Source organism: Nothoprocta perdicaria, unplaced genomic scaffold (genome assembly GCF_003342845.1).
Source record: "Nothoprocta perdicaria isolate Ctin4 unplaced genomic scaffold, notPer1 scaffold_5, whole genome shotgun sequence".
NCBI lineage: Eukaryota > Metazoa > Chordata > Aves > Tinamiformes > Tinamidae > Nothoprocta > Nothoprocta perdicaria.
Genome location: NW_020455754.1, coordinates 7,520,174 through 7,539,235, shown reverse-complemented (window position 1 = coordinate 7,539,235; position 19,062 = coordinate 7,520,174).

Genomic DNA, 19,062 nt, shown 5'->3' with positions numbered 1-19,062 from the left:
CCCAAGGAGCTGGCCCAAGAGGATGAGAAGATCCACAGGGAAGAGGGAATGAGCAAAAGGCTTTTCTGAGTAATTGTTCATTACAAGAGGATACCCATGGATAAAGATCCTTTTTTGATGACCAAGGTATAAGAAATTGCACTTTTGTAGCCTACTTCAGCCTTTGGTGGTGCTCTAATGGCTTTTCCAACTATTAAGCTCCTTTGGGAAAGTGAAGTTCTCCTGGAAGAATAGCAAAGTTTCTGAGTTTCTGATAATCTTCAAATTAGATTAAAAACATGTCTAAAAGCCACGCTGTAGCTTGACACCAGCAAAAAAAAATGCAGCAGCAGAACACTTGGTGAATGTCTCAGGCCTCCTGAGGGGCTGGGGAGCAGAGGACCCTGCGCTAACACACGGTCAGCTCCACAGCAGGCGGCACAGCCGGGGGTAACAGCGTAGCTGCTGCTGGAATCACAACAGAGCAGGCAGTAGCTCCTTGGGCAGGCAGTGGAGGAATGCAGTGTTAGTGCAGACTGCCCCTAGTCACAGCTAGTCTGGCCAGCTGAGGCCCCAGGCCCAACCAGCCATCACATGCAGCAGGACGAGGAGAAAGGAGGCAGACAGGAGCACCAAAGGGACGATGTTAGGTTTGGGGTACATTGTCCATCCTGGGAGGCATCTTGTGATTTTAAAAGTCGCTGGACTTTCCTAAGTAAGGAAATTGCAATTAAAAAGAGAAAGAAAATTTCTAGATAAAGAGTTATTTGGAGAGATATCTCTTAATTGTGTAACTGCTAGGAGAGGGGTGTTTGTAGACGAGACAGTGCCCTGCAGCCACCACAATATTTCAGTTCAAGTGTTCGCTGGCCTGCCGCTGGGAGGTTCAGACCTCTCTATTGGAAAACCYTTTGCTCCTAGACATTCACTGTTGTGCCAAATTGTTGGGCTTAATCTGAAGGTCTCTTAATACTACATGTATGAACTGAAAATTAAAGGCTTCCAGCCTCAGTAATTTCTTGATCAATCTGTGGCACTTGTGGCAGAGCGAGGAGAGGACACTGTAAAGCTGCGCTGATTYAGAGCTGGTACATAATGAGCACAATTTCTTTGGCAAGCACAACACCCCCAGACTTACCATGCAGCACAGCACAGACTATTATTGCCTTGATAGCTAATAAACACTGCCCTATCACAGAGACGAATATGCACCATTAATGTTAAATTCTACAGTGTGTCTCACCRAAAGAGTAAATCCATTCATCTGGCTACTCATCATTACTGGGCATGCAAAGTGACAGATTTACTACAGTTATCCAGGGACCACTGCTTTAGAAAATGAAACAAATAGGATCCTGTTTGATTTAGAGAGAAATATGTGCCTATTTTCTGTACTGGTAAAACAATAAAAAAGTTAAAAAGTAATTTCTCATTTTAGACATTTAGTAAAAAGTGGGAACTAAGGGCTAGATACCAGCTCCACTCCAAAGCCCGTGGGAGAAACTCCTCTTAGCTTTAAGTTAAGATAACTCAACATATAGGACATTTTTYTTACTGCAGTTAAAATCCTGGGTTTTTTGGGGACAGTCCAACCCAATACCTCCTACTTCCTTCCTCAGCCTTTGAGGCACTCTGTAATGATTTTCTTCTTTCCTGTTTAACCTGCTGTGAATCTCCAAGTTAGCATACAGTACTTCAGTACTAATTACAGCATGACCAGGTGTCTCACTAGTGTCTCTTGATTGAGCAAATATTTTCTTTATATGATTGCATAGGCAAAAGTACTCTTAAGAAGGAGAAAGAGTTTTCTCTTTTAAAACAGTCTCTCTGGCTTAAGAGCAATCCGTGCGTTGTCATTTAAAAAAAGAAAAGATATAAGAACYTCACAGATACAAACAAAAAATCATATATTACTTTCCAGAAAATAGAAAATCATGGAGATGGCTTTCTTGACAGATAGTGGCCAGGGATCTGGTAAAAATGGACCCACTCCTGTATGTCTAAAGCCACACTTTTTTTCCTTTTGCCTCAATGATTCTCGTATCCATACAGAAACACCATCTTTTCTTTGYGTTTCCAAAGTCAGGCCATTGCTTCATCCCGACTTTCTAAAATTTGGGGCATAGAGGTGGTGTCATGCAGAAAATTCAGTCCTGCACTCAGAATTCAGTTGAATTCTCACCCTGCTCATGACTTTAAAGTGATTTCCCTGTTATTCTTCGGGTAACAATTACACGATTCTTTTACTGTTCACGTCCTTCTTAGCTATGCAATGTTAGTTCACAGCAACAATTATAATACCAAGACAGTAAACTCTATAATTCTTAGTGAAATATCTTCTTTGTAAAGTTTTCCTTAAAGCTACTGAAGTTCCTGGTGTAGAAATATTTGAAGCTTTGAGAAATTGAAATTGTTCCATGTCTTCACAAACCACAGACTGTCACAGGGTTGTTCACAGCTTCTCAGCAAACCTCCCACCTGTGTCTTAGGACTGTGGATTTATTTCCAGTTGCTGCTGAGTACCAGACTAAGACTTGAGGAGCACAGCTGAAAGAGACACAGCTGTTGTGCCAGCAAAGGTGGATTTCAGCTATCATATCCACAGAGTAGCTGAAATAAGCCTCCATTTCCCACAAAACCCAATTTAGTTGCTTGTCAGATGTGAAGGAGCACACCAGGTAGCCCAGCTGCTCTTGCTTGGCTCAAGATAAGCACCGCAAGGTGTAAATACAGTCAACCCGTGGTGGCCTGAGCCAGCTGATGCTACTTCTGTCTTTTCACCCACGGTAGTCTAATGTGTTACCTACTTGCTGGATGTTTCTCACCATTCCTGCTAAAACATGTAAGTCCTACTCATTTCTTTGTGGATATCATTTGAAATGTTGTGGGGTGTCTTTTTAAAATTGTATTTCAGGCAATTGACTTTCTGCCATGCTGAGGCTAATTGCACAGTGGCAACGCTTAGGAGACTTATGGTGATGCTAAAGGCTGAAGCTAGAGTATCTAGAGTATTTTACATTATATATATAAACTCCATATACAACTTTCTTTAACTTCTTTAAAGCCCTTTCACTTCTGCATGTTCACTTAATTCTGTGCAATACGTAACACCTTTTCCTGGAGTTTCCTGTGTCTTGTTGTCATCCTTATAAACATTTCAGTTATGTTTTCCCACATTTGTCACTCATGTGCAGCTGGCTGCTGAAAGAAGACAAGCTGAAAGTACAGTACAAAGTATTTCACTAGCACTGACATAAGCGGTGCACAAGTGCCAAGGCACTTGATGTAGGAAGGGCTCTGATTTAAGTCATCTGCTGTGACACGAGGTTAGAAATAGTCACTCCGGTAGAAGCTGCAGCAGAAGGGATCATCTGCTAATCCTCTGGCTGCCACAGCCCTCCCCAGAGGCAGGCTGGAGCTAGGACCCTTGTCAAGGAGCCAGATGTCTGGAGGTGACACATGTTCTACCTCTGGCAGAGAGCACGTGCACTGTTGGAGATGGGAAAGCTGCTCTATGAGGACAGGGCTCAGCTGTCAGATCCCTGCTTGTGCTCTCAATCTCCCTGCACCTCAGGAAGTGAAGTGCCGCGTGTGAGAAACTACTTGCAAGACAAGGGAAGCCAGGCAAGCCCTGTGTTTTCCAATTAATTTGGTTACAAGTCATATATTTCCTTCAAGGGGGAGAGGAGGGTGGGCAAGTTTGATTAAAAACCAATTGCTTCTCAGGAAAAAACAAACAAAACCCCACAATCTAATTGAATTTGAGCTAATCAAAAAGTTTTCATTGGACTGGAAACAAAACATTTCATTTCAAGTTGCTTACCCTTTTAATTTAAGTATGTCAGATTTGAACAGAGAATGTTGCTTTGGAACCAAGTAATAGGAGGAGGAGGGAAAGATGGGGAGGAAAAAAAAAAAAGGCCAGGCAAAGCAAAACTCAAAGCTTTTGCTGTTGGCACTTGCCAGGGAAACCGCAAAGTGCGCAGCTCCCTCACCAGCTGATGACCAGGAGACCTGGGTTACAGCATTTTATCAAGGATAGTGCAAGCTGTTCGCACGTATTAAGGAGGTGTTTGAAGATGTCTTCACATGAAAGAACTGAACTCAAATCTTGGTATCTCAAGTGCAAGTAAACAAGACGTAACAGAGAATTTAAGAGTGTATAGATTATAAAGATCTTGCTAATACTGAGCACTGAACCCTCAGTGCATCCTGAGTAGCCAGTGTTTTCAGCTGAGATCACAGATGTATTTTCACTGCCAGTAATGAGAAGAAACAGTAGGTTAAAGAGTACAAACAGATTAAGAAATTTGTTTTGATGTGTGAGTCAACAGGGCATAGAGTATTAACTATGTACAGTCCCCATGGGCTGGCTCTAGGCCTCATTTCTTGGGCGGGGGGGAATAAGAGAGCACATAATTGCTAGTCCCGGCAGGAAGCAGGAGAAAAAAGAGCTGTGGCAGCAGCAGAGCTTTAGGGGTCCCAAATGTGCACATGCGACTGTGCACATACCTTCTCTGGGGGAAGCCTGCACAGTCCTGGAGCATAAACAGCAACAGCCATTTGTATCTTCCTCCTGCTCTGGCTGAGGGGGATGTCTTATATTCCCAGAAGAAATGTTGAGGAACAGCTATCCTATTTTTTTCAGAGGTTTTTATGGTTTTAATAGGCCATGGGGAAATTCTGTTTAGGCTGTTATAAAAACACATATTTAGATTTTGACAAAAGCAGCCACAGTTTTTGGAAGATTTTGAAGGAAAGAAAATAGGAAAATTCTTTAGATTTTTATAGAAAAATGTTTGTAGAAAACAGGAGCCAGCATAACTGGCTTGCTTTTTTTTTTTTTTTTTTTTTTTAAGTTTACAGTCATCAGTGCCTCTTCCCATTCAGGGAAAAGCCAAAATGAGCAGCTCCAAAGACCTAATGTGATGCTGTCACAATGAAGAATTTAGTTTGGAGTCAAATTAAAACAGTTTGAATAATTAGCAATTCTGGATTTGAATAATTTTAGTCTCAGACTGGGGTCTTGCCCTCGTTGTACAGAGCAGGATCCTGACTTAACAACTAAGACCTTTCTTGATCCAATTTTGCAGCTCTTTCTAGTGTTTCCCACACTTTTCCATAAGAACCAATGCAGCATCCGCCATTGACAGCTGCCAGTGCCTAATTCTCATTTTGCCAAATTAGTGTAAAATGAGCCAAAGTCCATGTTCCTCTCGCCATAATCCAGGTACTGAGAGCTCAGAGTACCTGTGCAATTTTAAAACTCCGTGTCTTGCTGCTGATTGCAAGGCTTTCCCTTCCCCGTAGGCAATATTGTTCAATAGAGTAGCAATTACTGTGTGCAGTCTGCCTAATAAAAATAGCTCTGAAATGGTAAAACTCATGAAGAACATGGGTGTTGAGTTGCCCACAGATTTCTAAAAGGGGCTGTTGGCAGTGAGCCTCTTGGAAGAGAGACATGGCTTGGTGGCCAGAGGTGCCCAGAGGGTCCTTGTGATAAGTAGAGCGTCAAAACTGTCTATCTTGATGGCCACCATAACTTGTACAAACATCCAGGGACCACAGGTCATGCATGCTGGTCTGAGACCCTGCACTGCCCTGTAGTTGTGTCTTGGATTACATCCTTTGCTGCCTTCTGAGCTGGTGCGGTCCAGGAGAAGGGAACAGGTCGCAGAGTCTCTTGCAGTCAGTGGATGTTGCCCAGCTCCRGGAAAGAGAGAACTTCAAGGTTATCTGTAGCTTCTCTGTAGTGATCATCYGCAGCTCTTCTGTCTTTCTAGGGCTTCCTCATGGGGTTAACTGGGGAGAGAATCAGTTGTGCAGGGCTCCGTCCCTGCCACTATTGCTTCATTTATAGGCATCCCTGAGCCTCAGCCTTCACAAGTGCAGAACCAGGGCTTGTTCTCTGCAAGGCATGAGGCAACTAGGAACAGTGAGATCAATGGCTGCAGCAGAGAGAGAAGCACACTGGTAAATTCTGTCAAAATAGGATGGATGCTCCAGTCTTGGACGATTCTCAGCATATTTTTAGGCCAAACCGTGACTATTTTACAGAATAAACCTATCCAGATGCAATGGTGTCTTCCCTGCCCTGCATACTTGTCTACCAAATAATTTTCAGTAGGAGAGTTTCCCCAGTAACTGACCCTAAGGATTGACTGTATGCTGCATATTAGCTGTAGGAGATGCTCAGGTTTGTCAGTATATCTGCACTTTTCCCCAGAAAATGGAACCCCAGAGAAATCGTGCAGAAGGATGATTTACCCTGGGGCAACACTCGCCTAAGAAAATACTTCTATCAGAATTTGCTGCCAAAGTAAAGCAACCACCAGGTGTCATTGTAGGATAAACTGTTTTACATTAAAAAAAAAAAAAAAAAAAAAGTATTCGGAAGTAATCTTAGATTATTTCACTAGTTCTCCAGCAACCCCATGCAGGGCACCATTGGGGACCATCTGTCCTGTTTTCTTTCACTCATAATCAAAGGAAGTAGGCAGCTTGGATCAAAGTTCTGGGCTAGATTTCATAGCTAGTCAAAATCAGTGACAGACTGTGCTTTGTCTTAACTGTGTTGCTTATGCTTCTGTGTTGCTTCAGGAAAAAAGAAGTGCTGAAAAATTCTTTTTCCTTTCTTATTTTTCCAGTTTTAATACTGGATCTACTGTGTGTTTACCTATGTGTTCAGACGTTTTCATATCTCTGCACTGTCATACTTCTAGCCCTATCTTGAGTCTCAAAAAAATGTCGAGTGGGCACAAAGTCTCATCCAGCCCCTGAAGATTCGTGGGAGTCGTGGTGGCCTTCCCAGCTGTCTTACAGAGGACAGCCCTGCTAGGGTCTCCACTACTCTCTCCAGAACTCCCTTTCTTTCAGTGTCTGGGTATTTGAGAGCCATGCTTATCCTATGCAGTGTTTACCTGGAGGATGTTTCTCACTAGGCTCAGTGGAGCTTCCAGGGATCCTTTGTACTTATTCAGCTTGTATAAAATAGAGCATACAAAAGACATCAAGTCCTAACTCTTCATTCACAYCCGACATAGTGTTCTGACTCACATTCCTGCCCAGACAGCTCCAGCTGTTTACTTCTCTTTAAAGATAYTGCACAGATTCTAAGAGGAGGCCCACGTGTTGGGATGTCCACCATCCCGTCCGTGTTGTAGTGCACCCATGCAAGGCAACACCGACTGATCAATCCCAGCCCAGGGCTCACAGCCGGCACCGGGACTTATGTTCCCACCTGCTGGCTCAGATTTGGCTGCACCATGTCCTGAAGAAACAGGCGGGCAGCTGAGCTGAGCCAATGTCAGCCTTCTGCACCATGCACCAGTGCTCACGCTGCAGAGCCTCTCTGCTAGGACCTGTGCTGCTGCACAGGCTGTTTCTAGGATATGGTTTCCCCAGTAACTCCAAGGTGTTTTATTGTATGAAGTGAACGAGCACACATGATTATAAAATGTAAGTGGGGAGCTTYCCTTCTTTATAAAGGCTTTCTTGGCTTTGCTGGTGATTTTACTYCGAGTGGGAGGCTGAATTAGTGACCACCAGAGGTCCTTTCCAGATAACATTTCTCTGKATTTACCATTCTTCCATAAGTTTGTTCCTTTCTTTCTACACGGAAAAGGACTGAGAAACTGGATGATGATGATGTTGTTTTGGACAAAGAATGAGGGCATTTAGGATTTTAGACATGGTATTTTGGGTTCTCCTGCAGATTGAAACCTGTTAACCAGCAGAACGTCTGAGACAGCAATTGTCATTAWCTGTGGAGTCTCATAAGTGAACTGGAAAACGTTATTGAAGAGGTGTCTGTCTGCCATCTACAACAATTGCCTGTCTATGAGGTGGTAGAAGGAGAGGGAAAAGGACCTAAATAATTGCAATGCAGCCAGGTGAAGGAAACAATAGAACAGTAAATGGTTTGGTTTCTCATTTGGGAAAAAAAAGTCTTTGGTCTTTGAGCAATTCTTTTAAATAAGCTTTGGGATTAGGCTAGGTACATGGCCTTCAAGAATTGTCATGTGTTATCAAATAGATGTCACTTAGGCTGCATGTGACGGACTCTCCAGTTTGGTTTTGATCTCTGAGATGTACATAAAGCACAGGGTTATTCTCTCTAAGCCAACTAGTCTTTCCCAAAAAATGTCTTCTTAAGCATTACATCTTTTTTTTTTTTCTCCCAAAATATCTCCCACAATGTTGGGAACGAGTCTGTGGATCTTTCTAAATCAAATTTTCACTTAGTGTATAAAGAATTCAATGGAGCATTGCTGTTATGAGCAGAGCATCTGTCTCTTGAACTCCAAATCTAGACTTAATAGTGACAAGTTGTATATGTGTTTATTTTTATTGGTTCCTTTTATCAGGAGGCAATATGTTATGTACAAATCTATCTGGTTGACAGATCCCTTGCAACTCCTCACGTCTAAGAGATGAGAATACACATCCTCTGAAATTTCACAGATGGTAACATATCATGACATTCAGGGAATAAAAAAATATGTTCTCCCTATTTGAATTGCTTTGGATATGACCTGATCTTATGACATTTATATTGGCGTACCCAAGGTGGAACTAGCTTAAAAGTAAACATTGTGAAAGATTAATGATAAAGCCAACACAGTTATTCACATTCAAAGAAAATTGGTGTTTCAGAATTAGATGCTATAAAGTTAGGAAAGGTGGCCCTAAGTCACCTTTTCTGGTTCATACTGATTATGCATCATCTTTAATTTCATGATCACATACTGTTTCTTTTATCTCAAAAACTAACAGGATGGATGACCCTGCTGCCACTGGTTGTAGCCCTGAGATTGGTTTTTGTAGCCACGAGCCCTGTGCCACGTGCTCTAGGTGACCCTGCGTGAGCAGGGGGGTTGGACTCGATGACCTCTGAGGTCCCTTCCAACCTTCGGCATTCTATGATTCTATGATTCTATGATTCTATGACGTTCTTTTAGTTAGAAGCTGTTCCATATTCTGTTTTCTCTCCCATTTTTCAATATATTGTCCTGTGTATTATTTATTGCAATATATTCCTGCTTTATTATGAGACCAGGATTATTGCTTTTTCCCCTGGGGTCTTACACAAGGAAATGACAAAGAAATCAAGCTACTTTCCCCTTTTTCACCTCCCATTTCCTCTAAAAACGATCAACCTAACAACTTAACTACCATGCTGTGAGACTACACTCCATCATGTCTCCCACTACTGTTTCATTATTTCTTCTTCTGCTCGTATCAATGTCTATATCTTGTCTCTTGGTTCAAATTGTACATTTCTTGAGGTAAAGTATCTTTATGCTTTRGGCTTGTCTAGCCCAAGCAGTTATACAACATCATTTGGTGCTTGTTGTTTTGCCTTCCTACTTCGAGAACAGCTTTGCATGATGAGGTGCACCAGGCATGGGGCTAGCCCATATCTTAATGACATTCAACAGAATTGCTGAAAGGAGCAGCACCTCAGAATTCACAGCCTTGAAGCCTGGAACTGTCTCCATCGTTTTCTATCTTTAATGCCCCCAGTCATTTTATTTACCTGGGTGAATTGCTCAAACTCAGGGAGAAAAAGAAAAACAACTTAYCCTCTTAGAAATTAGAAGGTTGAGGAACAGAGATAATAAGCAGTTAGACTAGCCTGTAGCTCACTTCTGTAGGGACACATTCATATAAAGTTGTCGTTGCAAACTAATTGCCTGTGCTGACTCATTCACAGACTCACGCAGGACACAGACTGTAATTATCATGTCATAATTATCACTTCAATAGCACAAAGAGTGCACTCTTACATGATATGATAAAATAGTTCAATTAATTTTAAACAGAGGGAAACACTAGTACCTCCTTACAGTCTGGCCACAGAGACAAAGAAAGCTGTCAGGATTAGATTATTGATTTCGTGTTCTCTCCTGGCTTTATTAATTTTCGTTCATGCATTACAGTCACCATTTTTCATGCACTTAGGAGATTTTAATTCAGCATAATGCCTAAGAAAAAGCGTAAGATTAGATATAAATTCACTAGAGAGACAGAGATAACAGAAGAGAGAGGTAAACTATGGGTAATATTTATAGTGGAGGTACTGGTGATTAAAGCAAGCAGGAATTTATTCCCACTGTGAACAAAAGGTTGCAAAATGAAAAGAGGAGAGGAATTGCTTACTGTTGTCTGTGGCRGGGCTTCTGTTTCTCTTTACAAATCAAAACAGATTGCTGCAAAATTAAAGCTTATATTTGAAGCAAGGGAATTCTGCAACATAACAGAACAAAAGCATCCTATAATGACAGTATTTCCAAATCTCCCCGGTCTGTATTTTTCATAAGTAGTTTCCTTTGAGCTGGTTCCTCCTGTGTACTCCAGGGGCAAATGCTGTGTAGCATGTCAGAGTGATTCTTTGCAATGTTGCCTGACCAGTCAATGAGTCTTGTGCTTTCAAACCACATGGAGAGTCCAAAGATCTCATAGGAAACCTAAGGTACAAGGTTGCAGTAAACTAATTCTTTTAGCATCAGAAACTTTCCAATGAGTGCCTTGCGTTACCATGGTTGCAAGACATTTCACTATTCCAGAACTATCGCCTGTCAGCCCTGCTCAAAAAATAATAGAAATTCTGAAATAAATAGTTCAGAAAGAAATTGGGGTTAAAGAGCTAAGATTAGGGTTAAATWTGGGGTCAGTGTTTCTCCTGTTTTCTAATGAGAAGGACAGAAAAAGCTTTGTAAGAGCAAGGGTGTATTTAAGAAGCACAGCAATTGGAAGAGCTCAGGCTCTGTACAGAGCCTGCCCATTGCAGGAGGCAAGAGCCATGCGGCTACACAACCATTGCCTGCATGGACCTGGGGATGCAGATGCCTTGGTTGAGCTCCCAGTGTCTGGGAGCACAAAGGGGAAATGTGGGAAGGTGGTGGAGGACTCCTCGCTCCCAAAGGCTGAAATCAAGGCTACCTGCACTTTGCTCCCACACTGCTAAGCAGCCTGTGTCAGTGCAAAACCCAAGCTCTAGGCTGTGCTGGGAAGCTACACTCAGAGAGTCTACAAAGCCTGGTACGAAGGTTCATGGGAGATTTTAGAATTATGCCCCAAAGAAAAGCCCAGGATATGTCTGCAGTAACTACATCCTTTAGGACTGCCAGCTGATCATAGCCAAATGATATGATAGGCAAGGGAAAAAGTAAATAATTGAGTAAATCTGTTTAGTTACAAACTCAAAAGTTAGTTCTTGTCATGAGTGTACAATTTCTTAAGTTTAGGACTTACTGCATGAACTGAGCAAGCAAAGGTTTTCAGCCCTTCCTTCAGAGCACAATGACAGCTTTACTGTGGCTTGTTTCCACTCAACACCTTCACTCTCCACCCCAGTGCTTCACAATCCTTCCAACAATGATCTCCATAGCTTACTTGAGGTGGACTGAACTGCTCTTGTAAGGACTTCTTTCTCCTTGCTAGTTGTAGGGATAGCAAACTTCTATCCACAGATGGAGGCTCTAGATTCTCAAGTTAAGTATGTGAAGTTCCTTTGGACAGGGCCAGGTCTGGATGGCCTGAACATCAGGCAAAACTGAACATCTGTGATACATGGATTTAAATGGAATTTGCCAATACGTTCTTTTCAAAATCAGGACTAACTTTGGGGATGAGACAGCCAACAAAATAAAGAAGGAGATTTATCTAAGATACCAGTTCTAAGAACTATTATCTAAGATACTACTTCTTTCTGCTGATGGAGAGTCATGTCCTGCATTGTGATACACCTTGGCACTAATTACTYGTCAGCCTCCCCTTGAGTGGGAAGTTGACAAATACCAAGGCTGAGAATTGCCTATACTAGAGCAGAAGCATGTGGTTCGAGGCTACCACGGATGACTGCYGGGTATACAGCTAGTGGTACCCAAATTAATTGTGGCGGATTTTCAGATAATAAACATTCTGTGTTGCCAGAAGGGTAAAATTCCCCAGTGCTTTTTTGTTTGTAGTGGGACTTCTCCAAACTTAGACAACAAGGCAATATCTAGTAAGATTCAGGAGGAAAAAAAAAGACTCTAACACTCTAAAAGCAGGTGAAGGGTTCTGCCCTTCAGCAATCCCAGCAACTAGGCTTTGTATCACGTAGCTGGCTTCACGTGCAAACTCCWTTCTTGTAATGTACCTCTGAGAGATTGAACCCTGCTCTCTATTAGTTGACATCTTTATAGAGCATATACTATAGTAAAGGCAAAGAACAGAGATTATGTAAGGTTACRTAAAACATGGGTCTGAGTGTAGCTCTCGAAGGTAAACAGAGCTAGTCGTACTTGCCATCGTCTTTGACATCGGGAAGATGTCAAAGAATTTTCTAAGAAAGTGATGCTGGCTTCTACTATTCTGTCTCCTTTTAGTTTGTGCAACACTGAGTATAGACTGCATTTTCTCCACATAGCTCTCACATGCCACTTGGTATCCAGACATCAAAATTCTTATATTCATAGAAAAAAATACTTTTTTTTTTTGAAAGTAGGGATGTAAAATGCATTAATGTATTTATGCATGCCTCACATAACAAGGGCTTAGCATACTAGTAGTTGATGTTAATAGCAAAGCTTCCACTGACTACGCTGATGTATAAATTCCTGATAGATATGCACTATTCAGGTAGTATATTTGCATACTAAGTAGGGAGTTTGAGTTCCAGCTTTCTGGGCCAGAAATTACTTTTAATTGTGTATGATGCATAGCACAGGGAGGTTGACAGTGCTAATCAAAAGTTAACAACCAGGCAGGATTTGTTCTTTGAAAGATGAAGTTTCCAAATAGTCCTTCACATCTAATCCTGCTTGAGCTAAGGGAAGGGAGGAGAATTTGAACTGGACTTTTGCCTCCTTTTCAAAAGGCTGTCAGTGAAGTTTCTGCACTCCGGGAAATGAAAAAGGGGGAAAATATTGCACAAACCCAAACAATTGGTAAAGAAGTTTCACTGTRTTTGCCTATACTGACATTTCTTGCTGGGTGCCTGCCAGACACATGTCAATTCCTCTCTGCATATCATTTGGGATTTGCTGGTTTCAGCACTAAAGCAAAGAGCAATGGAAGCTTTCAGTGTGTTTGAAGATTAATTTCACATAATCGCAACAAAGCTGAAGTCAACAAGCTGAATTTAATTATGACTCTGACAGCTGGGAGGCAATTAATGCCCTTAAACTTTCAAGCCCTCATTCTCTCTCTTGTATTTTTCCCCTTGTCTCGTTCCTACTAATTAGAAACATGCTTCAGGATAAAGCTGACCATGGTGTTAAATTACCACCTTGTCATCAGACCCACATCATCCTCCCTGTTAGACACCAACTGTTTCACCAGAACAGGAATCCAGACCACCTCTGAATGGTGCCAAGTGAAAAGCACTGCTAACACATGTCTCTGTCTTAGGGTATCAAGTCCCAGCATATTCATCCACTGGGGGCATAATTAACCTAATATCCTAGTTTGACTAGGACAGGAATTTTTATTACCTTATAACCTTTCCACTTTCTACATTGAATAATAAAATGTGAGGCAGGCTTTACGAAAGGACATCTGTGTGCCAGTAATTGTGTTAGAAAATKGAAGAACATTTCCTATGGAGCTTAATACATCCCTTCGTGTATCTGAGTCAAGTTGGGTTGCATATCTCCAGGGAAATAAACATTAAAAAGAAACCAGTCATAATGACCTCGGTAAGAACTAGCTCCATACATCAGGACCATTAATTTATACTCCAAAACTAGAACAAATTTCCYGATTCACCAGGGTACCTATTGGAATTTCATCCCTAGATAAAATTTCAGTGTTCAGGTTCCTCTTGGGTCAAGGAGTTTTTGGGAAAAAAAGATATTTTCCCTAMAAGTTATGTTTGTGAAATTGTAGGATAGTGCAGACACTACATTTTTAAGACTATATATATTCTGAGGACTGCTAGGACTGGAAGCCTCAGTGGCTTCCTTCTCAGCTGGCTTGGGTGGAGAACTGAGCCTTTCTACCAGTAAATCACCACTAGTTCTATGTGTGCACGGATTGACTGCTGTCAGCAGAACAGAAACTCTGCCCAATAGTTCTTCTTTATGTCTACATTTCAGCGAGTACCAACAATTAATGATCTGTTTGTAAATTAACACTGCACATGGCAATTGACGGCGGTAATGAAGTTATAGAGGCGTCTTTATGGTTTATTAGTACAATAATAAACCACACTCAGCATGCAGTAATGGCACACAGTTAAATTAAAGACTTGCTGATGCCTTATAAAACAYTTTGAGAAACATTCTTGTAGCAATCGGTAATAGTCTTCCCTGAAAGCGCAGGCAGGATTTGCTCTGTATTCAGTGGATACAGTTCTGTCAATACATTCTTTTTTTTCCTATTATTCTTGCATTACTAACAAAGCAGGTCAGATAACAGAAAAACAAATTGACTGGAACATTTACTTGGAGTTGTACTAATTTTTCAGCACTTTGTGTGAAAAATAAATCTTAGTTCCTTCAGATTTTATCTATTTCTTCTGCTATTATCAAATATAATACTAGAGCTGTTYATCACTTTCCTCTTAGATGCAGCCACCAGCTGAATTTAACAGTGTTTCTCAACCTGARTTGACTATATAACTCTTTAATGAATGAAGGCTAATTCTACCCTCCCAACTCAGTTGGGTGAAATGTGCTGTTGGGACCCAAATTTTATAAATATATCCCTCAAACTTCCTACCTCATTTGTGCGATCAAGATCCTCCCTGTTTAGAGATAAGCCTTCTTGCTGGCTACCTTCCCGCTAACTTTTTGATCCTGATAGTGAAGAGGTGCTCATACTAGGCCAGGGCTCATGTCTGTGCACCTTTTAAGTATAAAACTTTCCGGAAAAGCCAGGCACTGAAGTATTTTCAGGTCTGTTTCATAGCTCTTACTGTAAAGCAGGAGCAGCATTTCTCTTCTACAGAAATGGCAGGCACTTTGCTTTCTTCAGTGTTGCAGTCTAGGACTTGTGCTGTGAGTGATCAGGCTCTTAGAGAGGTCTGTAATGGCAGCTGTATGGTGAATTTAACAGCAGATGAAAATATGTGGAACACTTAAGACTTCTCTCTGTAGACAGGCAAAGCAAYGCTTAGGAAAACTATTTTCTGCCTCTTTCTAGAAAGGCTCTTTCTCTCTTCCAGCTCCCARTAAACAGCACTGGCCACTAGAGGACATCCCAGACCTCGCCAGCTGCTGAACCATTAGTAAAAGCCACATTGGCACCATAATCTGAGCCTCCTCCAACCCAATATGGGGTCAACAAAGGTTTTCTTCTCTCCTCTGGAAAGAATCTGTGAATATGCAAGGAAGAGCAGTCTTTTCCCTGTCCTTTATCTGTCCTGTTTGCTTGAATTGAAAAACTCAGTAGGCAAGGACTAAGTCCTTGAGGTGTRAGGTTTAACTGTAGAAATAGGTATTAACCAGGAGTCTGATTCTAGATTTAAATGAACTTAAACTGAGATGATGATGTAGTCAGTGTATGTGATGCATTGTCCTCACAGGACTAAAGAGTCTCTTACAGAGGACACCTGTTAATTCCCCTGTGGGTTTGCTTGCAGTTCAAGAAGTTGGCAGATGATGCACGAAGTTGGCAGATGATGCACTGTATAAAATAGTGTTCATAATGCTGATATTAGCATGTTTATCAAGGCCTCATAGACAGTTCTGTGTCTTCCCACCTATATTCATGAAAGGGCCAACTCCAAGAGAAGTGGAGGAGTCTCTGAGAACCCCCTGGATGCTTTTAATTTCKTTTTTTATAAAGCCCAGACAGCACACAAGAACAAGATGACTGTTGCTGTCTTTAAATAGTGAGGGTGACTCACCTGAGTCACCTTAGTAGTTTTTTAGTAGTCACTATAAATATATGACATGAATTTGGAGGTGCATGCAAAGCCTTGTTTTAGTCCATGCAAGTTTTTCCATATCAGCTACAGTGGGAGACTAGTCTTCCCAAACTGAGGCTGAGTGCATCTTTCTGCATACATGGAGCTACCTGCATCTCAGCCTTTCTCTGTGACAGGCACCCGTACATCCTGCATCACCTTCTGCTTCCCTTCAGTCGCAAATTCCCCACCAGGACATAGTGGTTTACAGCAGGCTCRTTCTGTTGGCAGCTCTCCCTTTATTTTGTGATTCCTCAGAAAAACTTGCTGAATGTTATACAGTTCTTTGCAGCACAGAGGTTTCTCCTTTTGAACACTTCTATAATATTACTCACTGTTAAGACTGCTGCCCTTGAGGAGCTTAGGATCTTGAGGTCTCTAGACTACATCTTAATGCTGACAGTGTTTTCTAGGCACATCTGACTGCCATTTCCTTCCATTGCCAAATTCCCCTCTCTCCTATGTTCTTACAAACAAGGCAAGGAGTTCTTGAAGCAACYTAAATGATACCTGATAGATTTTGCTGAGGCTGAATATCCTCCCTGGGGAATAGAGAAGTCAGCAGGGAAATGGAGAGCACACAGCTGTGTCCAGCTGTCAGGAGGCAGTCTGGTTTAATTTTCACTCAGCTGCTCCTAGTTGGTCACTTCCATGCCCAGCTTCAAAMTGCTAATCTAGAGTTTCTCATTAATTAATGAGCTTTGCCCACTGGGAGTCTGCTTACTGGGGGTATCTGTGGCTGAGATGAGCAGTTTCTTTGGAAATCTAATATCCCCAGCAGGAAACGTTCAGCAAACTTAAATGCGWGCACATGCACCAATTAATATATAATAAATGCACCTAGTAATGCCAGGGTTTAAAGACTAGCTCGTAAATGCTGACTGGACTCAAGAAGCTGTAATGACTCTTAATAAGCAGTTATGAGCTATGACTTCCMTTTAGTACTTTGGAAACTGCCTGCCTTAGTGACAATGTGCAATAAAGACTTGCAAGAACAGAAACAGAGCAGCTCAGGCCCTGCTCCCTCTCCATCGGCTACCTGGAGAGGGGAGGTTTCCATCAAAGCTGTTTCACTAGTGCCTTTTGTGACCTGTCCTTGCTCTTGTCCCACTGACTCTAATGGGACAATTTTCTTAGGCTGGTTAGTCACCAGCAAAATTCGTCCTTCTTTGGCAGTATAGGAGAATTTTCAACTGCATTATGTTACTTTTCAAATCATATTCTTGTGTCCTGAGAGATACTACAGTCTTTTTCCATTCTTTTGCTCTATTTCCAAAGACAACTCTCTCACTTTCTCTGACCTTTATGAAAACAAGAGGCTACTGAAACTATTTTCTCTGCGGTTCACTTCAGAAAAATGCAAACGTTGATACTACTATATAGTGTTTAAAGCATGTGTTCTCCCTTAATTTTAGAGCAGAGCCCCTGAGATGTTCAGGGATGTCCAAAGGACAAGCTCAGTAACATCTGTTCAAAGGAGCAAAYATAGTAAATGATGGAGCATCTTACTATGCTGTTTTAGGGCCACCAATGGGAAGGGCAGTCCAGAAGTGTGCAAGTAAAGTGAATAGCTAGTGTGTTTGATAAGATGTCCCAACTGGTAGGAGACTAATTCTGTGCCAGGGTAGGAGGATGGATTAGAAGATCTCTTGAGATCTTTTTAAGTAGCAATTCCATGGCTCTAGAAGGGCATGGCTAGAGAGGATCTGACTGTTGAGTTGGTGTAAATTTAGAGGGTGTTTGGGCTGCTTGTATTTGTAACAAGCTGCTCTGGAGATTATCTGTAAGGATCAAGTCTGGGACTTTGGGATTTCAAAATGCAGCTCTTTTATTAGAGAAAAACAGGAATATATAACTTTCCATTGTTGTCTGAAGGAACAAGGCAATCCGTCTCACCCTTGCAGCACAAGTTACACAGCGGACTGGGAGACAGTTGAAATCTCGTTTCAGAAATTCCCTCAAGTCTTAGGCAAAGGTATCTTAGAAGCCATTAAGGGTTTCTCATTATTGATTATCATACTTAAAATACACTGACAGGAGGTCAGTGCTGAGACTGAGCCCTGCTTATGAAATGGAATGGAAAAATCTCATATCCCAAACTGGAGCCCATCACTTTGTAAAATTTTGGTCCAAAGCAACTTGGATAATAAGTTAAAACAAACCGGCTCATTTTCCCTGATCACATCCAAGTAAAAACTCCCATTGTTAAATCTGGACAATTTCATCTCTGTCTCCATTTTTTCTGCCTCTTTCATACTGCTCAGACAACTTTATTGTATGAAAAGAAAGAACATATGATATGACATGTTCGCAGATTGCCTTTTGAGTTCAGACAAATTTGCAGTCTTGTCACACCATTTCTGAAAGAGCAACATATAACTGTATTTTGCTAGTGTTTTGCAGACCAATATAATTTTTCAGAAAAGATAATTTAACTAGACAATAGTATGCCTGAAATTTTAGTACTGAGCCTGCTGTGGAGTTATGATTCCCTCTACCAGTCAACGTGGTTTCTCTGAGTGCTCTGGCTGCCAAATGAAACCTCATCAGCACTTAATATTTTATTTTGTTCCTTAGCACTTAATATTTTATTTTACTCTTTAGCATCACTGGAATGTGTTTTTCCACTCTTCTGAAAACAGTTCAAGCCAATGAAGATAAACACTATATCCTTAACAGTGTTAGATTCTCGTGCTCTGCCTAACAAAGCAGTTATTCACTGCCTCACCCGGCAAGCTAGACCCTATAAAGGTTATTACCTCCAGTGCTGGAAAGACCAAGATTGAGGTGCTGCAAGAAGTCAGTGCATGAACAGAGATCTTCCAGGGAGCATGAGGGAAATCAGCCAGGTTCAGGAGAAAGGTATATCAGGAGACAGCTTTAAGCTTGGATTCTGTTCCAGTTGTTTTAGCAACAAGGGTCAAAACTGAACATCAGGATGGATATTTGGATTTTTAATAATCATGCAAATAGATTTTTTTTTCTCCAGGAAGATGTTTTATCAGTTCTTGCAAGCAGCCAGAAGTCAYTGGCTGGGTCAGCTACTTGCAGTCTGACAGCAAACCTTCATAGCCAGGGTCTTGCATAAAATTTAATCCCAGAAACTTTATCTAAGCTTATTTTGCAGTAAGCAAAAATTGAGATATAACCAGTGAGGTGGTACGAGTATGTACCTAGCCAGCTTG